This window comes from Panthera pardus, unplaced genomic scaffold (assembly GCF_024362965.1).
Source record: "Panthera pardus isolate Hobbes unplaced genomic scaffold, ASM2436296v1 HiC_scaffold_5, whole genome shotgun sequence".
Taxonomy (NCBI): Eukaryota; Metazoa; Chordata; class Mammalia; order Carnivora; family Felidae; genus Panthera; species Panthera pardus.
The window spans coordinates 3884883-3909415 of NW_026526980.1; the positions used below are offsets into that span (position 1 = coordinate 3884883).

General features: G+C 44.2%; 1 protein-coding gene across 1 annotated transcript in view; it reads right to left on the reverse strand.

Moving 5' to 3' along the window:
* The window catches only part of GRIN2A (glutamate ionotropic receptor NMDA type subunit 2A), a 369843-nt gene that overhangs the window by 84630 nt on the left and 260680 nt on the right, over positions 1-24533 (reverse strand).

Here is a 24533-nt window from a genome sequence, read left to right on the forward strand (position 1 = left end):
ACAGTCTGCTGAAACCAGAGGTCACACTGACACCAGCTTTCTCCTGCCCCGTATACACGAACAAGCTTCTACACAGAAATTGCTCAAGGGGCGCCTGGGTGGCTCAGTGGGTTAAGCGTCCGACTTCGGTTCAGGTCATGATCTCCCGGTTTGTGAGTCTGAGCCCCATGATGGGCTCTGTGCTGACAGCTCAGAGCCCGGAGCCTGCTTCAGACCCTCTGTCTCCCCCTCTCTCTGCCCTTCCCCTACTCATGCTCTCTCTCTCTCAAAAATAAATAAACATTAAAAATAAAATTAAATTTAAAAAAAAGAAAGAAACCACTCAAGAGCAGTGTGGGTCACTTTGTCTTCGAGGCCATGGGGCCTCAGATGGCCGCTGGCAGAGTGAAATCGAGAGCTGCTTTTTGCATAATGAGGCCCAGGGTCTGCTTCTTTTAAATACATGGGGGACCATGAGCCTTGGGTGTGAACAAGACCTTCTTGGGGGCCGATTAAGAATGCGGCCTCCTAGGGGCGCCTGGGTGGCTCAGTAGGTTGAGCGTCCGACTTCGGCTCAGGTCATGATCTCGCGGTTCGCGAGTTAGAGCCCTGCGTCAGGCTCTGGGCTGATGGCTCAGAGCCTGGAGCCTCCTTCCGATTCTGTGTCTCCCTCTCTCTCTGCCCCTCCCCCATTCATGCTCTGTCTCTCTCTGTCTCAAAAATAAATAAACATTAAAAAAAAAATTTAAAAAGAATGCGGCCTCCTAGATCTCTGGAAGGCTTGCATCAGTAGGTCTGGGAGGAGGCCTGGGAATTTGCCTTTTCAGCCGGGATCCTAGGTCACTCGGCTCGGGGTGCTGTGAGGACCGTATGTTGGGAAGCACCTAAAAGGATCAGACCTCCGGCTACCAGCAGGATTAAAAACAGAAGTAAGTAAAAGACGGGGATCTTTTTTCTCAGGTTACTTACGTAACCAGTGGCAATTGCCAGCAGATCTAAAATGAGTTTAATCAGCTATTAGAGCCTTAATTAAATTCCTCTCAGTTGAAATTTCAGAATTGCCTAATTGTTACACAGCTCACATTGGAGGAGTTGATTTTTTTTTTTTCTCCCAGAATAACCGCTCTCAGGATCATCTAATATCTTTACGGATAACAGCGTCAACTGTCTGAAAATCCAGCACTGATCTGGTCATTCACGGAGACATGCTTTGATGGCTGCTACCTCCAGCAACAACCCGCGTATTTGCTCCCCTTCTCTTGAGATTCAGGAGAAGAGCGCAATGTTTGTTCAGTCTCACATTTAAAAGTGAAAGTCTCTGGAACAATGAGCTGCCATGTTCTTGCAAAGTGCATTTATAATCTTCAGGCCTCCAGAGTCCCTCTGTTCCCAGGTCCCCAGGGATGGATAGAAGTTCTATTTCTTTGGTTTACTTTTAATTTTTTTTGCGGGCTCTTAGAAGTGATGGGTCCTGGTAATTAGCTCAACAGTTAATAGCGTTTTCTTTCTCTTCTTTGGCTCCACACTGGAAAGGTACAACATTAGAAACTTGAAAAATCAGCAAAACGTTAAAAAGAGCTCTCTCATAATTACTAATTAACTTTTTTCACATGTTCTCGCGATGTATTGGTCGGTCCTCCTCCCCGCTGCAGTGATGACGATTAGATAATTAATAACTATAATAACCACTGTCTTGAGGTGCTGTCATCACCCGACATGTCTTTTGTCATCTCACCCTGAGATAAGAAACCCAGAACAGGGCGCTGTGCTGAGGGAACATTCCATGGATTAGTCTGAAAGATCCTGCCGCATAGAGTCATGTCCTGGGGAGATGGGACTCCGGAGGCATGGGAGGAGGGGAAAGAACATCTAGAGGTGGTAGCCTCGTAGGTCTCTTTCACGTACGCCCGCTTTGTTTCCTCAGTTTACCTGTGAGCTGATGCTTCTGAGGGCTTTGGATTCCTCCACGGGAAAGGCTCTTACCGCAGGACTGCAGTCAGCCCTTGACGTTGAATTCTACTGCTACTAACACCCATCCAAAAGGCGATTAGAATAATAATAGATCAGGGGGGGAAAATCAACCTCTCAAATGTGAACTGAGTGACAATTAGGTAATTTGGGGATTTCAACCAAGAGGAATGTAATTAAGGCTCTAACAGCTGATTAGACTTCTTCGCCTCTGTGGTAATCTCCAACCATTACATAAGGGGCCGTGGAAGGGAGGGTTCCATCGTCCCTTTGTATCACGGTGTGCTTGAGATGGTGACGGTCAAGACCGAGTGACTCTGTTTACATTGCTGCATGTGTGGCTATCATAACTCGAACATGAACTTGGCTGAGCTCTTCAAAAGGCTGTTGCCTTGGACAAGAAAACCAGAGTGGATGCAGGTCTGCAGAAAGAGCCCAGGCAGAGATGTGAACGGAAATGAGACAATCACAGGGTTTGGAATGGAGTGGGGGGGATCGGGGGGGGGGGAAGGCACATAACACAGAATGAGAACCTGACCCATGGTCGGACCTCTGTAACACTAATAGCGGTAACCGCGGTCATTTTTAACCCCTTCGCCAAGACAGTTTTGAAATACGCTCAAGGTTTCCCTTTTGACCTTCCAGTGTACTTTTTTCCAGGCAACTTTGAAAGATCAGCGTGGCTTCTGCTTTTAAGTGAAATGAAATGCCACTTGTGATCTGGCAGAGTAAAGAGCTCTCTGTTGATTGCTTACCGGAATAGTATTTAGCATTGTCAGCAAACGTTAGGGTGAAGTCTGGGCTGATACCTGGGGGGACCCCTCGTTGGTCGGGATTATCAAGTCATTCTTCATTCTTATCAGTCTGCAGATTTGGACAGGACTGGGCATGACTATGGATGGGACTCTTCCTTTTTACTCTTGGGCAACTTCTTCTTCTTTTTAATGAAAACCTTGAAAAGTGGCAAAAATTTGGGACCGAGCGTGTAACAGTTTATAAAAGGAGATAAGTTCCAGGTAATTAAATTGCAGACCAGGGAAGCAAGAGACTTCAATGCATCAACCTGTCTGGAGGGATGGAACAGGCCAGAAGCTGATGGCTTTCCTCACTCAGCATTATGTAAAAAAGCCAATTCCAGTTGGACCTCTGCCCTGAACGAAGTTAACCTCATTGACGGCGTCTGCAGAGTTTTAAAATGCGGTTAAAAGACCTGAGGGTATCGATTCACTGCAAGGCATTTCAGCCCCCTGCCTGAGAGGCTCCTGGGTCGTCAAAGTGAGGCGTTTGGAGCTTGGTGTCAGGTCTCTGCTGGGCATTTGTTCTTCAGTATCTGGGGCAAAATAATAAATTTAAACCTTTGAGCTGCACGGTTTCCTTCTTCCAGACAAAAAGGGCGAGCCAGGGGTTGGTGCGTGAGGCCCTGCTGGTTATCATGAGGACACTAACCAAAGCCCCTGTGAGTGGCTGAAATGCATTGCTCTGATGAAATGCACTGATCACACTTCCAATTCTCCTTAGGTAAGATGGTATCTTGACAATCATTTTTCTTTGCTCAGCTCTGGCCCCAAACTACATAGCTCCAGGCTTGTCTGAGCCCTAAAGTATTCCAGTGAGAGGATCCTTTGAAATACTAAAGCCAACAGAAGATTTAACGGGGAGGAAACGTAATAAGCTTATCCACAGCTTTGCCCACTATTAAACTCATGATTAGTAGGAGGCAGTGGGGGAGAGGAGGATCCCCTTAGGATGGGCTGGATGAGACTTGCTATTGCAGAACTCCGAGCCTAAGCAACCCTCCACTGTCAATCCAATTTCACCCAAACCGATTATTCTCATCTTGGACGCTAATGAACAATTCCAGAGCCCTGGAGTTACTCGGATGAAATTCGGATCTTGGTGACCAACCAGGCAGCTACTTGGCACTTTCCATTGAATTATACTGGCAAACTCGTATTTTAAAAGACTCTGGGAGTCAGAAGACCCAAGTTCAAGTTCAACTACAGGGCCTACAAGCTGTGTCACTTAACTTAAAGCTTTCCAGATCTGTACAAATTGTTTCCAATGATTCTTTTTTTTTTTTTTAATTTTATTTAGGAGAGAGAAAGAGAGAGAGAGCATGTGCAAGCAGGGGAGAGGGACAGAAGGGGGGGGAGAGAGAATCTTAAGTAGGCTCCATGCTCAATATGGAGCCCAATGCAGGGCTCAATCCCATAACCTTGGGATCAGGACCTGAGCTGAAATCAAGAGTCAGATGCTCAACCAACTGAGTTACCCAGGAGCCCCTGTTTCCAATGATTCTGAGCATTAACAACTGATCGGCAAAGCTAGTCTCTAGGCTTTAAGCCACTCAGGGTTGGATTACATGGATGCATAGATAAATTCATTCAATAAATGTTTACTGCATGCCTACTATGTGCCATAAACTGTTCTGACACTGGTGATACAGTAGTAAGTAGACTCAACACTGGGGGTCAGCAAACTTCAGCCAAAGGGCCAAAAGTACTTGTACAGCCCATGACCTAAGAATGGATTTTACATTTTTATTTATATATTTTTTAAGTTTATTTATTTATTTTGAGAGAGAGAGAGAGAGAATGAAAATGAGTGGTGGAGGGGCAGAGAGCTATGGAGAGAGAGAGAATCCTAAGCAGTGTCCACAATGTCAGCATAGAGCCCGACACTGGGCTTAAACTCACAAACTTCGAGATCATGACCTGAGCCAAAATCAAGAGTTGGGCGCTTGATGAACTGAGCCCTCAAGCATCCCGATGGATTTTACATTTTTATTTTATTTTTAACTTTTTTTTACTTTTTTTTTTTGAGAAACAGAGAGAGACAGAGTGTATGTGTGGTGGAGGGGCAGAGAGAGAGGGAGACACAGAATCTGAAGCAGGCTCTAGGCTCTGAACTGTCAGCACATAGCCCTATGTGAGGCTCGAACCCACGAACTGTGAGATCATGACCTGAGCCGAAGTCAGACGCTCAACTGACTGAGCCACCCAGGTGCCCCTGGATTTTACGTTTTTAAATGGTTGAAAAGCATCAAAAGAATCATATCCTGTCACACGGGAAAATTATATGAGATCTGAGTTTGTGTCCATAAATAAAGTTTGATTGGAACACAGCCATGCTCATTTCCTTGTCTGTTGTTTACGGTTGTGTTCACGCTAAAACGGCAGAACTGAATACTTGCCATATAGACAAGTAGCCCACAAAGCTTACAGTATTTACTAGCTGCCTTTTATGTAATGTGTTTGCCAACTCCTGATCTAAGATCCTGTCTATACGGGACCCACCGACTAACCAGAAAAATGAAATTAAAGCTCCAAAGAATTAGTTGTAAAATAAAATAGAGAATGACAAGTACCAGAGGCAGAAAGGTGGAATAAATTGGAGTGGGCATCACAGGTGGGGGAGCAGATCTGCCGGGAGAGGTGAGAAATTACAGGGGTAGAATCAGGGGGGAGCTGCCGAGGAGGCACAGGGGTTGGAAAACCAGACTGGGGAGATGTGACTTCTAGATTGAATGAATTGTGTGGACAAATGCACCAAAGTTGAGCTCAAGGGACATGTTTGTTGAAGGAAGTTCAACAAACTGGATGAAGGAAGTTGCCCGTATTGGATAAAACACACACAATATACAAAGGGGAAGAGCGAGAGGGATAGATAAAAGGAAACATCGGGACAGGATCACAGAAGCCCTTGGGTGTTGGGCTGAAATACGCACACATCAGAATTTGGTTGCATAGGAGTTCAAACTGGCAATTCGCCTTGGGGTCCCTGAATGATTTACTCAACACCGGGGAGACTCTGGTGATTTCATCCATGTCTGGCTGGTATTTGTCATCTCCTACCTCTTTTGGGATTGCCCTATTTTCCAATAATTGTGTCATTTCCTTCATAAACACATTCATACTCGTCAGAACACATGGACACAGTTAGAGGTGGGTTTTTAAACTTCTCTCCATTGCCCCCCTCCAGGGCACGTTAGCCACCCTTTCTCATGGGGGAAAATTCACTTAGAATTGCTTGACTTTGATGATTTTAAATTTAGAAAATCCACAGTGCTCTCTTTTGGCTATTCTCATCTCTCTTCCCCAATATCCCCCTGGCCATGGGTCCCTGGGACACGCTGTCTTCCCCCAGTTGGTCTGCTCATCACTCACACCCTCACACCCTCCCTGTTCCAGCCTAGACCTCTTTGTCCGTCACATCACTCGATGTTGTGCCATATGCCCACAAGTATCCCAGCCCGCTTTGTCCTCTGGTCACACCCTCCTGGCACCAAACCCAGGTCATCAATCCAACCACCACCTTACCAGTAAGCCACTGAGTACAGGCAGAGACATCACACAACCACATAGATCAATACCATCCCAATGCAAGGACTCCCTCTCTGGCCAGAAATCCTTCTCCCCTTTCCTCTCTCCAATTCCCTGGAAACTATTTCAAACCTTAACACCTGCCCATGAGACCGAAGCTCCACCACCCCCATGCCGGCGCCCAGATGATGGATCTGTCTCTTATTTCATAGAGTCTTAGGGACAATCCATATAGCCCACAGACTTACCTGCCCCTGCACACATGTCTTCCTTCTTCTCTCCTCCAGGAATGCAAGAGGCCTCCCTCTCTCCTCTAGCCTAACACCATCATCTGTGCTCCGGACACAGTCCTCTTCTGCAACCAAGACCACCAGTGGCTTTCTCATTCACCAAACCCAGCAGGTGCATCACATGTGACTCTGAGAGCCCCTCCCATCTTTCATGAGTCTCCCTGCTCTGTGCTGTCACAACCCTACCCTTTCCAGGTTATTTCTCACTTTTTGGACTTTTCCAGCTCTGCCAAAACGCAAGTTCCTCTTTCTCTGCACAGTTTACATGCCTGCCCCCTCTCCTGGCCTCAGACCTCCACACTCATGTGTCTCCTACTGCCCACTCTTCAAGTATTACCTCTATGTTGACCACCCTCAGATCTGTCTTAGACCAGCTACTCTCACCTGCCTTAGGAAACCTCAAACTCAATAGACTTAGAGTAAAAGTCACCATGGTACCTTGAGGAAAAAAATAAAATGCACAACTTCTCTCCCATGGGTCAAATATGAGTTCTTGAAACCCCAACCCTGGAAATACTCCTTAATTCATCCGTCTCCCTGCACCCCCATATACATATTAAATCAATCACCCATCTTTGACAGTTCTAATGTTTGAATATTTTTCCTTGTCCATTTCTTTCCTAACTCAAGAACACCACTCAGCCCTGGCCTTCACTACTCACAAGTTTCTGCCACAGCCTCCACACTGGTCTCCCTGCCCCAGACAGTGCCTCTCAGCCTGTCCCCCAAGCCAGCACTCTAAATATCTCTGCACATGTAATTGTTCCATTCTCTCCCCCAGAGCCCATTTTTTAAAGTTTATTTATTTATTTTGAGAGAGAAAGACAGAGAGGCTGAGAGAGGCTGAGAGAGACAGACAGACAGAGAGAGAGAGAGAGAGAGAGAGAGAGAGAGAATCCCAAGCAGGCTCCATGCTATCAGCACAGAGCTCGACGTGGGGCTCAGACTCATGAACCATGAGATCATGACCTGAGCTGAAATCAAGAGTCTGACGCTCAATTGACAGAGCCACCCAGGTGCCCCTCCCCCTTAGAGCCTTTTGATGGCTTCTCACTACACTGGGAATCAAGGGGAAATGCCTGACCACAGTCTTAACGACCCAGCCTGTTCCCAGGTCTCTGTAGCTGTCTGCATCCATGCCAACCTCATTTCTGACAACCAAATCCCTGTTCTGCCCCCACCCCCTACATAGGGGATCTAGAATCCCACAGGAGTAATCACAGCCTCTGAGTACATCACCTGCCTGCCCCAGAAGTCCCACTGAGGGTGGGGACTATGTTCTGTGCTTTAGTGTCCCTTTTACCCAGCCCAGAGCCTCTTACAGAATAGACACATAAATGGTTAGTACATAAGCAACTGAGTAAATAAATGTACCAATGTGACCTCCATAACCCTGATCTTCCTGCAGTCAATTATCAACTTCTTTTGGGCTCTGCTGGTAAAATGTACTGAGAATAATGTGGGTTCTAGAGTTGGCTGAACCTGAATACCAGGAAGTTTACGTCCTGGGCCTTAGTTTCCTCCTCTGTAAAGTGGGCATAATACAAGTAATCATATCCTCTAATTATTGTAAGAATTAAATAACATAATGCCTGCAAAGCCCTTATTATCCTCTTAGCCTCATGGTCACAGCTCAACCGGTGTCAGGTGTTTTATTACATACAGGGCTCTTCATTCATTCATACGAACCTCCCAGCCTGGCCCATCACAGGTATTCAGTCAAGGTTAGGGCCATCCCATCTACGACGGGCACGTCTTCCTGAGGTTGAAGTTAACCCCTGAATGTAACTCCAGAACAGAAAAGAGCAAGGCATTAATTTGATCAAAACTCTAGGCTGAAGGCTTATGTACCAAGATGACACTTAGGAAATGCGTTTGCTTTCTTCCCCGCGAGGGGAGACAGATATGATCGTCCCTCACTGCTCTCTTTTTTAGATGGAACTGATATTATCTATTAATAAAATTCTGTGCACAGAGAAGAAGGTCCTGCCAAGAACAGCTTGGTGTTATTTTAGCTCTATCCATAAATCCAAAGGCCTGACAATTACTTTTAATTCCATTTGCTAGTTTGAGGAGCTGCGCAATTAATCCATACCATTAATTTCATAACTATAAATACAACCCCAGCTTCCATGGAGCCTTATGCCAAAAAGCGCAACCTTCTGAATGTACTTGTTAGCTACACTGGCTAAGAAGCTGTATTGGGGGATAAAAGAGGAAAGAAACAGAAAAGGGAAATTTCAGATAATAGACACACTTGGAAGGGCGTCCTGGCTAAATGCTCCATGTCATTACAGGGTAATAATATAAAAGCCTGAGTTTACACAGGCCTTTATGGTCTACCAGTTGCTGTTTATGATCTCATTTCATTTGACGCTCATGGTAGATGGTCACATAAAGGTGAGGGAGATGTTTTTTACCATGTTTTCAGAGTGGTAGCACTAACGTTCATTCAAGGAATGGGGACCAGAAAGTTCAACACATATGTGAAAGGGCTGGAGGCGGTTCTGTGACCGCCAGACCAGGACCCGTGGGAGTGTGTGTTCCCGAGTTATCTCCTTGTGTGGGAGGCAAAGACAAAACAAGGGGATGGTGATGCTTGAATATGTTCATCTTCAAAGTCTGAGCCCAGCTCCTTCGAGAAAACAGAATGCCAGCAACAGGCTTCTAGAAATCCACTCAAAATGCAAATAATAATAATAATAAATCCTAATAATTGCCATTTAAAAATCCATATTGCAGGCGTGCCCAGGTGGCTCATTCCATTAAGCGTTTGACTCTTGATTTCGGCTCAGATCGTAATCTCATGGTTCATGGGTTTGAGCCCTGCATCAAGCTCTGGGCTGACAGCTCGGAGCCTGGACAGCCTGCTTGGGATTCTTGGTCTCCCTCTTTCCCTGCCTCTCCCCAGCTTGTGCTCACTCGCTCGCTCTCTCTCTCAAAAATAAATAAATAAGCATTAAAAAAAATCCATATTGCAATTTGCACTTCTCATGTCCTCAACTCTATCATATGCCAGGCCCCATACCAGATGTTTGACATGCATTATTTATAATCCCCACAAGTTATCAAGTGCCTGGGTGATCATGTTCCAATAGATTAATTTCTCTGGTCCTCAATTTTCTCATCTATAAAATAAAATTATAATATTTACCATTTAGTGTTCTGGTGAACATAAAATGTGGTAACGTGCTAATATGTTTGGCTCAGAGCTGATGTCTCTGTCAATGCTCAGAGGCTGTTAGGCATTTTGTTTTCACTGTTTGGAACTGTATAGGAAAAACAAACTCCATGCTTTTCTCACTCAAATCCTCTGTCTCCTGTAACACTAGGTGATGTCACCTGCGTTGTAGAATTTGGCTGAGAAAAATAATAGAACTTAGTGGTCAGAATCAGAATTAGACAAATGGGGGTTCAAATCCAGTTCACATTCTTGGAAATTAACTTGTCCCCTATATTCTTTAGTTTTCTCATTTATCAAATGGGGACAGGGGCGCACAGATGGCTCAGTTGGTTACGCGTCTGACTCTTGATTCAGCTCTGGTCATGATCTCGCGGTTCATGAGTTCAAGCCCTGCATCCTCCCCTGCACTGACAGCATAGAGTCTGTCTGGGTTTCTCTCTCCTTCTCTCTGTCCTTCCCCTGCTTGTGCTCTCTAAATAAACAAACAAAATGGGGCTAATAATAGTACCAATCTCCTAGAATTTTTGTTTGAATTAAGAGAATCTTAAAGCTCTTTCTGGAACACAATGCACAGGAATCATTTAATAAATAGTAGCATTAATATCCTCACAGAAAGTCCACGGGGTGGATGTTACTGTTAGTTCCATTTGACTAATGTAGACACTGATTATCTGAGAAATACAAAGAATGACAACTTTTTAGGGTTGGTTTGGGTCTCAGAACTAAGTGTTTACCCACGGCCAAACTCAATCCTATAAAGTTGACTGAACCCCCTTTCCTAAATGTCTCAGGTGCTTACCAATGCCATGCTCTAATTTCTGCTTTGGCAGAAGGAAAAAGAGCCTCAGCCCATTTCTGCTGGCCATGGCGCTAACCTTTCTTTGTCTGCATGGACCCCTCCCCTATCTTTTGACAGTGATTTGGGATTTGGGGCTTTGCTCCCAACTTCTGTCCAGATTGATTTATAGTATGACTCGATGAGTGTTCCATATTTTTGAAGCCTCATCCATTTTCAAAGACATGACAATTTCTGAAGGCAAAGCCTCGGGTGCCATTTTGGTAATGAAGCTCAAATCTCACAGTGATGATTCAAGTTACCAACTCAAATGTTACTTGGGGAGACAGATGTGTTCAGTCCTTGCCAAGAAACCCTGCACAAGTCTCTGATTCTGCCTGAATCTTGGTGTCCTCACCTGTCAAAAGGAGTCAAATGGTCCCGCTCTCCTTACAAAAATGGTGCTTGTCAGGATCTGATATCCAAATCTGATTCTTGCCCTCCTTTCCCACCTTATATATGCCTGTCCTATTTTCTTCAAACACAGTTTAATCACAGAAAGAAAAAACCATACCATCAGCTATAATCTGCTGGTGCACATGGATGCCAGCACTGCGGGAAATAACATGAAGAATCCAGATTCTTCCAACTCAGACGGCCCGCTTCAACGTGAAAATGAAACACAACATAAGAGAGAGGCCATCGGTTTCTTCACGTCACTCTGAAACTCCCTTCAAGGGAGTAAGAGTTGATTATCTCGTCTTTTTTCAGTTTCAGATTTTTCCCCCTCATACGCATTTCCAATGGAGTCTTTATTTGCCCATTGAGAGCAACCAAGATGGTTCAGCCCCAGCCTCTTTCCTTCTGCAACAGGTCCATTCAGTCTGTCTAATTTGCAGAATTATAATTCAAATGGAAGGAAAATAGACTCTGAGAACGCTCTAGATATGATTGCGGTGAGTTTTAAAACACATTTTCAGAAGACAGTGGCTGTAGATAACGAACCGTATGGTGGAGTAATGGGAAATGAACAAGCAGCACACTGCGGGAGTCGGGGGCAATTTACATCTTCAGGTTTGCAGAGGGATGCTGACTGCCTGTGCACAAAGATGCAAGAGACTGATTATGTGGCAGATTTGCATGTGGCTCCGTGGGACGCTCTGAGCGAAGCTCAGGAAGACGCCGGGTCCAGCAGGGAACCTTGTACCTGTAATAGCTTTTCCTGCAAACACTGGGAGCATGTCAGCCATGCAGGGATGGGGGTCTCCCAGGGTAGCTTGTCATAATTAAACCAAGGCCAACCTTCACCACCGATACACAAAGAACCTCCTTCTCTACCATATGGTGCCATCAGAGTAAAATGGACTTTAGCGTCTGACAGACACGAGCCGGAATCTAGAAGTTGCCATTTACTTGCTCTCTAACCTTGAGCAAGCCACCATATCTCACAGAGCCTCTGTTTCTTTATACATAAACTAGAGGGGGTGCTGATGGTACTCATGTTGAATGTCTGCTAAAAGAACAATCAGGGGCACCTGGGTGGCTCAGTCGGTTGGGCGTCCGACTTCGGCTCGGGTCATGATCTCACGGTTTGTGGGTTCAAGCCCCATGTCCGGCTCTGTGCTGACAGCTCAGCGCCTAGAGGCTGCTCTGGATTCTGTGTCTCCCTCTCGCTCTCTGCCCCTCCCCAGCTTGCGCTCCGTCTCTCTCTCTCTCTCTCAAAAATAAATAAAAATTAAAAAAAACTAAAAAAAGAATCAAAGTCACCAATACAAAGCCTCTAGGCTCTAGCCAGGACACAGGAAGTATTTCTTTTTTATCATTAATATTTTATACAATGTGGGGAATTATCTCCAGGTGCAGATAGCCAATTTCTTTGTCTTCAGAGTCTGAAAGCACCGTAAGTCTTCCAGAGCTTAGAGCTCACCACGGGGAATATCCTATCCCTCTCTATCTCTGCCTCTCCCTCTGGCCCACCCAGGCTCCAACAGCGAGACAAACAGCCTAAGTGGGGAGCGAAGCTTCTGCTGCCAACAGCACAGATGAGAAAGCCACACTCCGCACCTACAGAAGGCAGCCCGTCACAGCCACTTGTAGCCAGAAGCAGATTGCTGGGGTAGAGCACTTCACTGTTCTGTCTCTTTGCTAACAGACAAATGTCATCCCTGTCTGCACCAACAGCGTGTGCATGGGGAAGTAAGAGAGACCGACAGAGACAGCGTGGAGAGAGACAGGAGCAGGTCCAGACAACACACCGCTGAGGTCTGGTAGTTGTAGGTGGACTTGGAAGCAGTCTACCTGCTGCCCATCACATGAACTGTGACATGAGAAAAATGGGAGGGGCCTCAAATGTTTGTGATTCAGTTCAGAAAGTGGGTCACATGACCCACATCCCTTGGATAACTCGCCCGCGATCTTTAGGACTCAGGACACATGTTAGCTCTTTCAGGAAGCCTTTGTCTATCATTTTCCTAATAGCCGGGCTTGCTAGATGTCTTGCAATGCCCAAGGCTTGCCTCTACTATTAGCATTCAACTTACTATGAGTATGTTGCAACTTCAAGTTCATTTCTCTGTCTCTCCCTCTAGACCGTGAGCTTTGCGAGGGCAAGGACATTGTGTGATTCATCTCTCCTTCACCCATACCTACCACACACTTGGCACAGCTAGGTAATCTGTAAATACCTGGCAAACAGATCAGTAAGGGTGAGTGGGTGGGCTCAAGAATGACGCCCCACATGGATGGATGAAAGACAGCTGGCCAAAGGGTTGACAGCCAATGGGCAGACGGAGGGTTTATTACATGACTGAACACTGGATGGCTGGAGAGATGGACGTGTGGATAAATGGATGGATGAACAGTTCAATCGCATCAGACACTTGTAGTTAGTAGTCACTTTACCCCAAAGAGTAGTCACTTACCCCAATGTAAAGGCTAGGTATTGTCTTTTCTCCCCTCCACTCAACTTCCAAGGCAGATACTAGCCACAAGAATCTTTTGGCCCTTTCTAAAATTTCACCCTAGAAACTGTACAAAATGGTGGAATGAGCACCAGACGTGGAGGCTCAGAAGACCCAAATTTGAATCTTTTCTCACTATTGATGAAAAATGTCACTGAATATCTTCAAGTATTCCCTACTCCAAAATCAGAGAATACCACCCACTTCACAGGGTTATCATGTAGCTAAAATTAAATTGTGAATACGAAAGCTGATATTCTAAGGTCTGGCATAGAACAGGTGCTCAGCAACGCTTACGATTATGTGCGTTATATTCAGAGGGTCGCTAGAGTCAGTCTCCTAGTCTATTCATGTTCAGATTTGGAAATATGCTTTAGAAATATCATATCTGTTCCCCAAATGACAGCTCACTTGGAACACCAATATACTAGACAGATAAAGCATTACCATCTCTAGTTAAAGCCAGATCCTGCCTCATTAGCTCCTCTCTACTCAGAGACCACTGTGGTACTCTGAAAGAATCTGGCAGCCCAGGGAACAGAGAAAATAAAACTCTGTCCTGTGTGATGCATGGGAGTCTCATCCTACGTTGTGCAGTGTCGAGCTGGAACCATGCTGTTCTCCTTCTCCCTCTCTCCCTCTCTCCCTCTCTCCCTCTCTTCCCCCTTCTGTCAGAGGAGCCCAGGGCCTTGCCTTCATCTATGCATAGATGAGTTGATGACCCTGTCAGAGAATAAAAATGGTTTTCATCTGTCTCTTCAGGAGTTGCTAGAAATATTTCTGACTGAGAAGCTCTCTGAATAATTCACTCATTTGAGATCATTTAAATAATCTATTCACTCATTTTCATAATTGATGGCAATGGCACGCTATCAAGGGTACAGCTTTTGTCTTACATTTATACCATCTGTCAGCTTACTCATGCCCCCCTCGCCCTCAGATAGCTTCCTTATCAAGTTGGGTTTAGGAGTTCCGTAGACACAGATACTCCACATGACATCATGGTCGACTCTGGCTCTCTTGAGAGAGCTCCTGCTTGGGTTCCGACTCTGCCTTTCTCACCGACCCCTTGGGCAGGTCATTTATCCCGTGTGGCTTCCAGTTTATCTCCTGTGACATGGAACCCCAATTATAACCGAAGCTGGTATTTATTGACCATCTACTGTGGGCCAGTCGGTGTTCTAAGTACTGGATCAACATATATTTAAATTTTCTCAACAACCTATGATGGAGGTACTATTACCAGATCCCTTTTAGATATGGTAAAATGCAGAGAACGTTGTGGTATTTAAATGAGATAATGCACTGAAAACATTTAACTGCATCACGCGACAGGAGCTCAACGAATGGCATCTGCCACAATCATGACCCTCACATCAACCAACATCACACCACTACCTCTATCATCATTAACAATCATCCTTATTAACTTTCCCATCAATGCATGCTCCCGCAGAGATATCCTGTCTGCGAATTGTTTGTTTGTTTGTTTGTTTGTTTTAATTTCTGAAACCAAGAAAACTTTTAGCAGAATGTTGCCTTGCAGGAGAGAGTACTGGTTTAAATGCTGTTCATTTTGGAGTTGGTTTGAAAAAAGAGAGAGAAACAAGGTAAGACAGAAGGACACACACACACACACACACACACACACACACACACAAGGAGACGGTATCACTTATTTCAGTTTGAGGTGTTAATTTGCTAGAGACCTACTATATTTTCCCCACTGTGACCTAACATATTGTACTGTGTAGGTATTTAAAATAGCCATGCTGCACGACTCTAGGGAAGTCAGATGATCATTTTAAATCTTTTGTGATGCCTTACCTTTCCCTCTTGAGGGCTCACATCATTTGAAAAACTTAATGATCATTACATAAGGAAAACAAGCTAAATTTCACACTTCAACTCTGCTAAGGTAGCAATACCACCGAACCCATTTTACAAAGGGGCCTTCGTCTTTAGATGTAGACTGCGGAGGAAAAAGACAAGAGTGGGGAGGAAGCGAAAGGGGGTGGGGGAGGGAGAGAAGAAAGACGAACAATGTCATTTACGGGCACGACAGATTGCTCTGGAAGCACTCAATCCAGAAATGCCGAAGCACACACCCACGCCTAAAAATTAAAAAAAAAAAAATCTGATGCTTCTGCTCTGTCATGAATCTCTCAGCAAATCATCCAGTGAATTCCATGTGCTTCCAATCCCCTTCTGAGGTGCCTCTCAGGTGGCACTACCACTGTCCCTGTTCATGCCTATACTCCCTCTAACCCGAGCGACTTAAACAGCCCCTGAGAAATTTCCCCAAAGATCCATGCCAATCACCATTTTTAAAGCAGCAGCAGAGTGCATGTGTAAGCGAGCTGGCTGTGGGGTCGGTACCCTGGTTTTGCACCTTTCCAGCTCTGTGAGCCTGAGATAATTGTCGCATTTGTCTGGGCCTCACTGTCTAATTTATAAGAGAAGGTAACATCGCTTCTGTATCACAGTCCTCGTATCAGGATGAGATGAGTTTATATATTTGAACGCTTAGCGCCTTACGTGGTGCTTCAACAATACTAAACAAATGTTAGCTATTATTATTATCATCATTATTCTGTTTTCCCTTCTTCTTCACTGAATAAAGTGCCGTAGCCCAGAATTCACAATCCAGCACGGTCCCTCTTTCCCATAATTTCCCTTGCAACAATCCGTATTCATTTTCTATTGTGTAAGCAACTGCCCCAAATTCAACTGCCTGAAACGGCACCCCTTTTTACAGCACCTCACAGCTCCGTAGGCCCAAAGTCCAGCAGGGCTCAGCTGGGTTCTCTGCTTGGGGTCACACAAGGCCAAAATCAAGGTGTCAGCCAGCCCGGGGTCATGGCTGGGGGATCTGGGAAGAACCCACTTCCAAACTCGTTCAGCTTGGTAGCCGACATCCTTGAGTCCCTGCTGGCTGTTGGCCAGGGATGACACTCAGCTCCAGGTGGCCCCCCACATGCCCTGTCATGTGGCCCCTCAGTCCTCAAGCCTAGCAGTTAAATCCTCCCCATGCTCGAATCTGTCTGGCCTCCCCTACTGCTAGCTGTTGAGGAAAAATCGCTACTTTTAAAGGGTTCGCAAGATGACCTTTAGGTCCACCCTGATAATCTTCCTCTTGATTTACTCAAAGTCAGCTGACAACCCCTTTGGCTCCCTCACCTAAGCATCATGGAAGGTCTATCTCATCATATCCACACACCCTCCGAGGGGAGAGGATTAGGGGGAGGGGGCGGTGAGGGGCACTGGGGGCCATTTTTAGAATTCTGCCAACACACGAGCTATGTTTCAAACACACTGAACTCCTTGATTCTGGGCTTCACCTTACGATGTTCCTTGCACCTGGAATGGCTTTCCCACACATACTCACAAGTCCGGATCATGCCTGTTCTGTGACACCTTGTTCAAGTGGGAAGTCCTCTGACCGAGATGCCTTTGATCCTTCTGCCTACAACATAACGTGTATCTTCTCTAAATACTGCAGGGTTTTATCAGAACATCTTTTGTGGCACGTATCACACCGTCTTGCATTTATGAGCCTCTCTGAGTGCCCTGTTAGACTCTTTAGTATATTGAAGGCTGGTCTACATGTTACTGCAACCTTCAACAATGACTTGCACACAGTAGGCGCTCAGGAAATGTTGTCTAATGGAATACGTGTGTGGATAAATAAGGATTATAGACCCCCAATCCAACCATGTCTGCTTATGGGAGACAGATTTAGCAGAAAAATAAATCATTTAGTAACAATACGAATGGAGGACACACCAGGGACAGGAAGTGATCTACACCCATAAACAACATTTCACTGGGCGTCGATCAGTACGGTCTCATTCACCAGAGATGACTCAAGGGGCAACAAGACACCAATTTCCTTGCTTCCTTTTCCCTCATTACCATTCCTCTTAAACATTGCTACTATGCATTATATTCCAGAGGAAGAAAGAGGCACAGAGACTAAGATGCAAAAAGTCCTGACAACCAGGACGACATAGACGAAACCATTTCTTCACTGTCATAAAGAGTAAATCTATGCCCTAAAGCAGCACTCTACATCCTTAACGGGCATGAGAATCATGAGAAGAGCTGATGAAAAAAGCAGAACCAGAAATGATCATTCCACAGGTTTGAGGTAGGGATAAGACCTTTACCTCGTTCCCATGGTGACTGTGATACAAGTTGCCCCAAGAACTACACTTGAATGGCCAACACTAAAAGATGTTCCACATGGGGGGAAATTCTTGAAAACCAATTTTTCCATCCATTCTCAAAACCATTCTACAGGTATTTTAAAAAGATTTTAGGGGCGCCTGGGTGGCGCAGTCGGTTAAGCGTCCGACTTCAGCCAGGTCACGATCTCGCGGTCCGTGAGTTCGAGCCCCGCGTCAGGCTCTGGGCTGATGGCTTGGAGCCTGTTTCCGATTCTGTGTCTCCCTCTCTCTCTGCCCCTCCCCCGTTCATGCTCTGTCTCTCTCTGTCCCAAAAATAAAAAAAAATAAATAAAAACAAAAAGATTTTAATGTTTATTTTATTTATTTTGAGAGAGAGAGAGAGAGCGAGAGCAAGCAGGGGAGGGGCAGAGGGAGACAGAGAATCAGCACAGAGCCTGATATGGGGCTCGAACTCATAATCCAGGAGGTCATGACCTGAGCTGAAATCAAGAGTCAGATGCTTGACCAACTGAGCCACCCAGGAACCCTTCCATTTTACTAATATTGACTGAGTCTTGGCTATTGAGCACCAGACATAGAATGGTCAAAGGGCAAGTGAAAACTTGAAAACCAACTTCATTCTCTCAGTGCTAGTCACAGCCAGAGCGCATGGCTTCATCAATTGGGCTGCCATTGTTTTCTAAGTGAAGCGGGCACATGGTGGAAGTCAAAACGTGCTTGTGACGGCTCGGAGAATGTGCAAATGGTGTGTTTCAGCAATGCACACAATTGCTCTATTGATTGTCACTTACTAGTGGCCTCTCGATTACAATTTTCCTCCATGACTTCCGTCACATGATCATTGGAATATGTGTCTGCAGAGGCCAAACACAATGCTTGCATAAATACTCCAATCTTTCAGCAGAACGAGCTTTTTCAGAGATTCTTGATATCAGACAAAAACACACACTAGAAATCTTCTGCACATTCTCAAGAGTTCCTGAGACTCACGGGGTCATTCTGGGCTAAGCAAGGTGGGAAAGTGGGGAGGAGTAATAAAATACAGTGGTCTAGAAGGGAGAGGGCTGGAGCATTCCATAATTGGAAATGACATCATGTCACAAGTGGATGTGACAGGCAATTGTTTTGCCATCACCACCGTTGATGAAAGCCTCCCTAAGTCTGAGGACACACTGACGTGCCACATCATGTCTTGGGTGGCTCGGTCAGTTGAGCGTTGACTCTTGATTTTGGCTCAGGTCATGATCTCAGGGTGGTGGGATCGAGCCCCATGTTGGGCTTGGTGCTAAGCATGCTCTCTCTCTAAAATACATAAAAACAAAAAAGAAATTAAAAGGAAAAGACTACCCTGTACCAAGAACTAGGGTGAGAATCTTACATGCATGATCCCATTTAGTTTTTTCAACAGCTCATCTCAAGGAGGCATTCTTAGCTCTGCCTCCCAAATAGAAATTCAGGTTAGTGACCTGTTTCAGGTCTCAACCCCCTCTGCCAGGTACTACATGATGGAAGCTGGAGGCCTGGGAGCTCTCCACCTGGGGGTATTCTGCAAGCAAGTCTGGAGATCGGGAGGTCTGGGCTGCAGTGAGCAATCTGGGAGTCATCCTATGCGGAAGGCAGCTGGTGCCAAGGGCACCAATGAAAACGCAAGCAGACCGGAGAGAAGGAAGGGGAGGAGGGTGCTTCAGAGCACCAGAGTGGGACTCTGGGTTTGGGAAGACACGATGTGTGCCTCTCATGTCTTCTGGAGCATTACTATTATCCTTAATTAGTGCTTCTCTGGAAAACAAGAGGGTTCTTTTACTTCAACGGGTATGGGTTTTGTCCTATTTCTGAGGTCAAAAATTCCAAACTGCCTTCAAAATCTTTCTTGGAGTCTCTCTCTCTCCCTTTCTGTCTCTCTTTCTAAATCTATCTCCATTGTAAAGCTAGTCTGTACATATGTGTATATTTGTGTGTGCACATATACATATATACATTAATTTAAAGTTAAAACAAAAATTTTAAATATTTATTCTTGAGAGAGAGAGATAGAGACAGAGACAGAGAGACAGAGAATGAGCAGGGAGGGGCAGAGAGAGAGGGAGACAGAATCCTGAAGCAGGCTCCAGGCTCTGAGATGTCAGCACAGAGCCCGATGCGGGGCTAGAACCCATGAACCATGAGATTGTGACCTGAGCCGAAGTCAGATGCTTAACTGACTAAACCACCCAGGCACTCCCATGTATATGTTCATTTTAAAGCTAGTATAACCCAAAATGGTAAATACAATTATTCCCAAAGCATTGCTTTCAAGTAGTTAAGAAGAAAATGATTCCACTTGGAGAAATGCAGTCTATACTCAAGCCCAGCTCCAAAGCCCCTAACTTCTTGAAAACTACCCCAACTGGCCAAGTCAAGTTCACCCTTCTCACCCCGGCGAAGGCTTGGTTATGAGCTACCTGAGGAGAGGGATGGTTTCTTACTCATCCTTGGAATGGCCCCGGTGCCTGATGGAATGGTGGCCACAGAGTTGGCCCGTAGTGGGCACTGGGGTGTCAATTGCCTTGTAACTATGGCACCGTTTTCAAATATCTCTGGGAAGCCTTGGACCCACCAAGCTCCAAGGAAGAGCAAAACCACTGCAGAAAAGGAGAGGCAAGGAGCATGGAAGTCCTGACTTGCAAGAAGAAAGCCTGCTTAGCACCGAGTTCTAGGTCTGCTGAACACAGGTGGGCACTGTGCATGGCACTGGAATAATGCCCTCCAGCCACACACAAAGGCCCCGCAGAGAGCAAATGCCCCTCCAACGGCTTGTCACGATTTCCAAGACACCCTCCTTACATGCAGCTGCCTCCCGTGATGCCACTGGGTGACCTCAGAGACAAAAAGAAGACGCCTCCGAGCCCCAGAATAACAGCTCCCTCCTTCGGCAGCCTGTCCCCTCTGACGACCTGCTGTACTGTGTCTCCTGCTGGGGGGCAGGTTTAAGGATGACATGACTGGTGTTTAGCTGCTCCACTGGCTTCCTCTTTCTTCAAGACAGAAGCACAAGGAGTTTTTTCTGAAGCACTGGATCCCCTGAGTGCCGAGAGAACAGACCAACCACAGGAAGCAGTTGTACAGTCTAAGCTCCATTCGGCAGTAATTCCCCGAGCTGCCTTTTTGAGAAATTGTTATATTTCAACAGGAATTGGAAGGAGAACACACAAAATATTAAAAGGGCACTTTCTGCGTCTGGAAACAGCACATCAAGGGCAGCTTTCTTTTATGCAATGTTATCACCTGGGCTGCAGTGGCCTCCCTGTACTACAACAGGCTCTCTGGCAAATGAGCCGGATCCACGGGCAGCACTGAAAATTCACAGGGGTGAGCCAAGTCGGACCCAGGACAGGTGAGATCCAAGCAAGGAGATGGATTTCACAGCTCCACAAGGGATCCTCAGGTTGTGTAACTTCAAACTGTTGAAAAAGAACCCCAAAACACAACACCATAAGGCAGAAAGGCCCACGTTCCCTACCTCCTATTAAGAATAAGAAGAAGGCAATTTGCATGTTGGCTTTGCATTTGTAAGAGGAAAGAAAACCCAGAACTTGAGGGATAGATATAAGGAGTGGGTCCAGGAAAACATTACAGGTTGAAAAAAAAATAAAAAGGCATGTTCTGTGTCCCAGATGCACTGAGCCCAGCTCAATGATGGAGATGTGGGCCACAGGGTATACCAGGTGCCAGTTAACTAGAATTCAATTCTTTCCTAAAACCTCACAAAAGTACACAGACTCCCACCCTACCCTCCTCCACATGCAGACTAGAATCTAAGTTCTATGAGTACAGAAGTTGTTTTTTTGTCTGTCTTGTTCACTGATAAATTCCAAGTATCAAGAATAGTGCCTGGCATGTAGTAGGCACTAAATAAGTATTTGTGGAAGGAAGGAAGGAAGGAAGGAAGGAAGGAAGGAAGGAAGGAAGGAAGGAAGGAAGGAAGGAAGGAAGAAAGGAAGAAAGAAAGGAGAGAGGGAGGGAGATTCGGTGCTTGGGTGTACCTCCTAGAGGAGAAATAGAGCAGGTGTTCAATAAACAATGGCTATTGTTGATATAATTAGTATTTGTTTCAGGGGGTTAAATACAAAAACTTAGGCAACACTGGTGGTTAGTTGTGCTGGGAATCTCAATATGAAGGGTTTCAAAAATTGTTTTTAATTAAGGTACAACAACATGCAAGGAAACAAACAGATCCTGGGTAAAAGTCTGATGCACTTTGACAAATGTCAAGATAGAGAACAATGCCGTAACCTGAGAAAGTTCCCTATGCCCCTCCTCCACAAAAGCAACCACCATTCCTGTTTCTAACCCCATAGACTGGTTTTGCCTCTTATTGAACTTTACATAGATGGAATTATATAGTATATTTCTCTGTGTCTGCCTTCTTTTGTTCACCATAATGCTTGGCAATTCATGCATGTTGTAGGTATTACCAGTTCATTCCTTACTAATGAGTAGCATTCCATTTTGTGAATATACCATAATTTATTTGTCCATTCTTGTTGCTGCACATTGACATTCCTTCTGATGTTCTATTATGAAGAAATAAAGTTGCAATGAACATTCTTATACAAATATTACTTTGGGGGTATATGCTTATATTTATTTACAGTAAATACCTAGGAGTGGAATTACTAGGTTGTAAGGTTTGCATATGTTTAGCTTTGTAAGAAACTGGCAAACACTTTTCCACAGTGATTGCAATTTTACATTGTGATCAGCCATATTTAAGAGATTCAGTTGCTCCGTATCCTTGTCAACACTTGGTATTGTCAGTCTTTCATTTTAGCCATTCAGCGGGTGTGAAGTGAAATATCATTCTGGTCTTAGTTTGCATGTCTCTGATGATCGACAATGTTAAGCATGTTTTCATTTACTTACTGGCCATTTGAGTAATATTTTTTGTGAAGTGTCTAACTTAATTTCACACTTCGGTGTTGTTTTTCTTTTTTATTATTGATTCATAGGAGTTCTTTGTGTGTATATGTGTGTGTGTGTGTATGTGTGTGTATATGAATAAAACCATAGTTAATATTCTTTTCCCAGTCTGTGGCTTGCCTTTTCATTTTCTAACCGTGTTGGTACATGAGCAAAATTTAAAAATTTTTAAATTTTGGTGGAGTCCAGTTTATTATTTTTACTATATGCTTAATGCTTGTGCATTCTACTTTCTCAGATCACAGCAATACCCTCCTAAATTTTCTTCTGGGAACTTGACAGTTTTAACTTACATTTAAGTTGGAAATTTATGTTAAGTAATTTTTATGTATAATGTGAACTATGGGTTAAGGTATTTTTTTTTCTATATGGATATCTGGTTGATCTAGCAACATTTATTAAAAGGACTTTCTTTTCCCTCACTGTCATAATTATTCGTCACAAATCACTTGAATGTATGTTTATAGATCTATTTTCATCACTTTATCACTATGCAAAATGTTACTTATAGGGCTTTCATAGATAACCTTTATCAGATTGAGAAATCTCCCTCTTTACCATGAATGGGTATATTAGATTTCATCAAATGCTTTTTTGGCATCTGTTGAGAAGACCATGCAATTTATTCCTTTATTATATTAACACAGTAAGTTAGACATTTATTTTTTTGAACATTAAACCAGTTCATAAGATAAACATCCTTTATCCATGATATATTATTCTTTTTTAATATAGTGCTGGGTTCTGATTACTACTATATTGAAACATTACATAGAGTGCTGTCATTTCTTTTTAAAATGTCTCATGGAATTCACAGTGAAGCCATCTAGGTCAGGAGTTTTTCTTGTTTTTGAAATGGGAAAGATTTTAGTTATGAGTTCAATTTCTTAGCAAGTTTAGAGCTTAGAAACTTAGGGAATTCAGTCTATTTCTTTTTATGTCAGTTTTGGAAATTGGTGGGTGTTTGTTTTTTTTTTCCAAAAAAACTTTGCCCATTTTATCTACATTGTGGAATTTGTTGGCATACATTATTCCCAATTTTTTTATCGTTTTAATGTCTACAGGATCTGTGTTAATATTCCCTCTTACATTTTTAGTACTGATTATTAGTATTTGTGTTTTCTATCTTTTGTGTGATCACTCTTGCTAGAAATTACGAGTTTCATTAACCTTTTCAAAGAACTAGCTTTTGGCTTTGTTGATTTTTCTCTATATTTGTATTTGACTTTGATTTTTACTCTTATATTTATTGTTTTCTTCCTTCTACTTCATTTGGGTTCCCTTTGCTCTTTTCCTAACTTCTTAATGTAGAAGCTTCAATCACTGACTTTACACTTCCCTTATTTTTTCTATTTATAAGCCGTCACAGCTATAAATTTCCCCCTTAGCACATATTCAACTTTATTCTTCAAATTTTGACATGCTGTGTTTTTCAAGGTCATTTCATTCAAAATATTTTCTTACCTCTTTTTTTCTTTGACCCATGGGCTATTCACAGGCCGGACCTAATTTCCAAACATCTGGTGATCCTGTAGATATACTTTTATTATTAACTTTTGTTTTAACACTGTGTGGTCAAAGAAAGCATTCTGCATTATTTCAATCCTTTTAGATATATCGAGACTTGTTTTATGTTTGAGAACACAGTCTACTTTGGTGACTTCCCTAAGTGCACTTGAAGAAAAGTTTCTTTTGTAGCTGTGGGGTGTAGCAGGCAAAATCTTCCAAAGGTTTCTCTTCATCTTCCCTTCTAGGAATGCATCATTGATCGTCCAGAGTCAATGCATCTGTTTGCACAGACCTTTTTTCTGATGCTAGTTAATTATAGGACGGTTCCTCACCACATCCTGCATCTTCCTACCCCTAGGATCTCTCAAGCCCATCTGATGTGCAAAGTGAAAAGAAA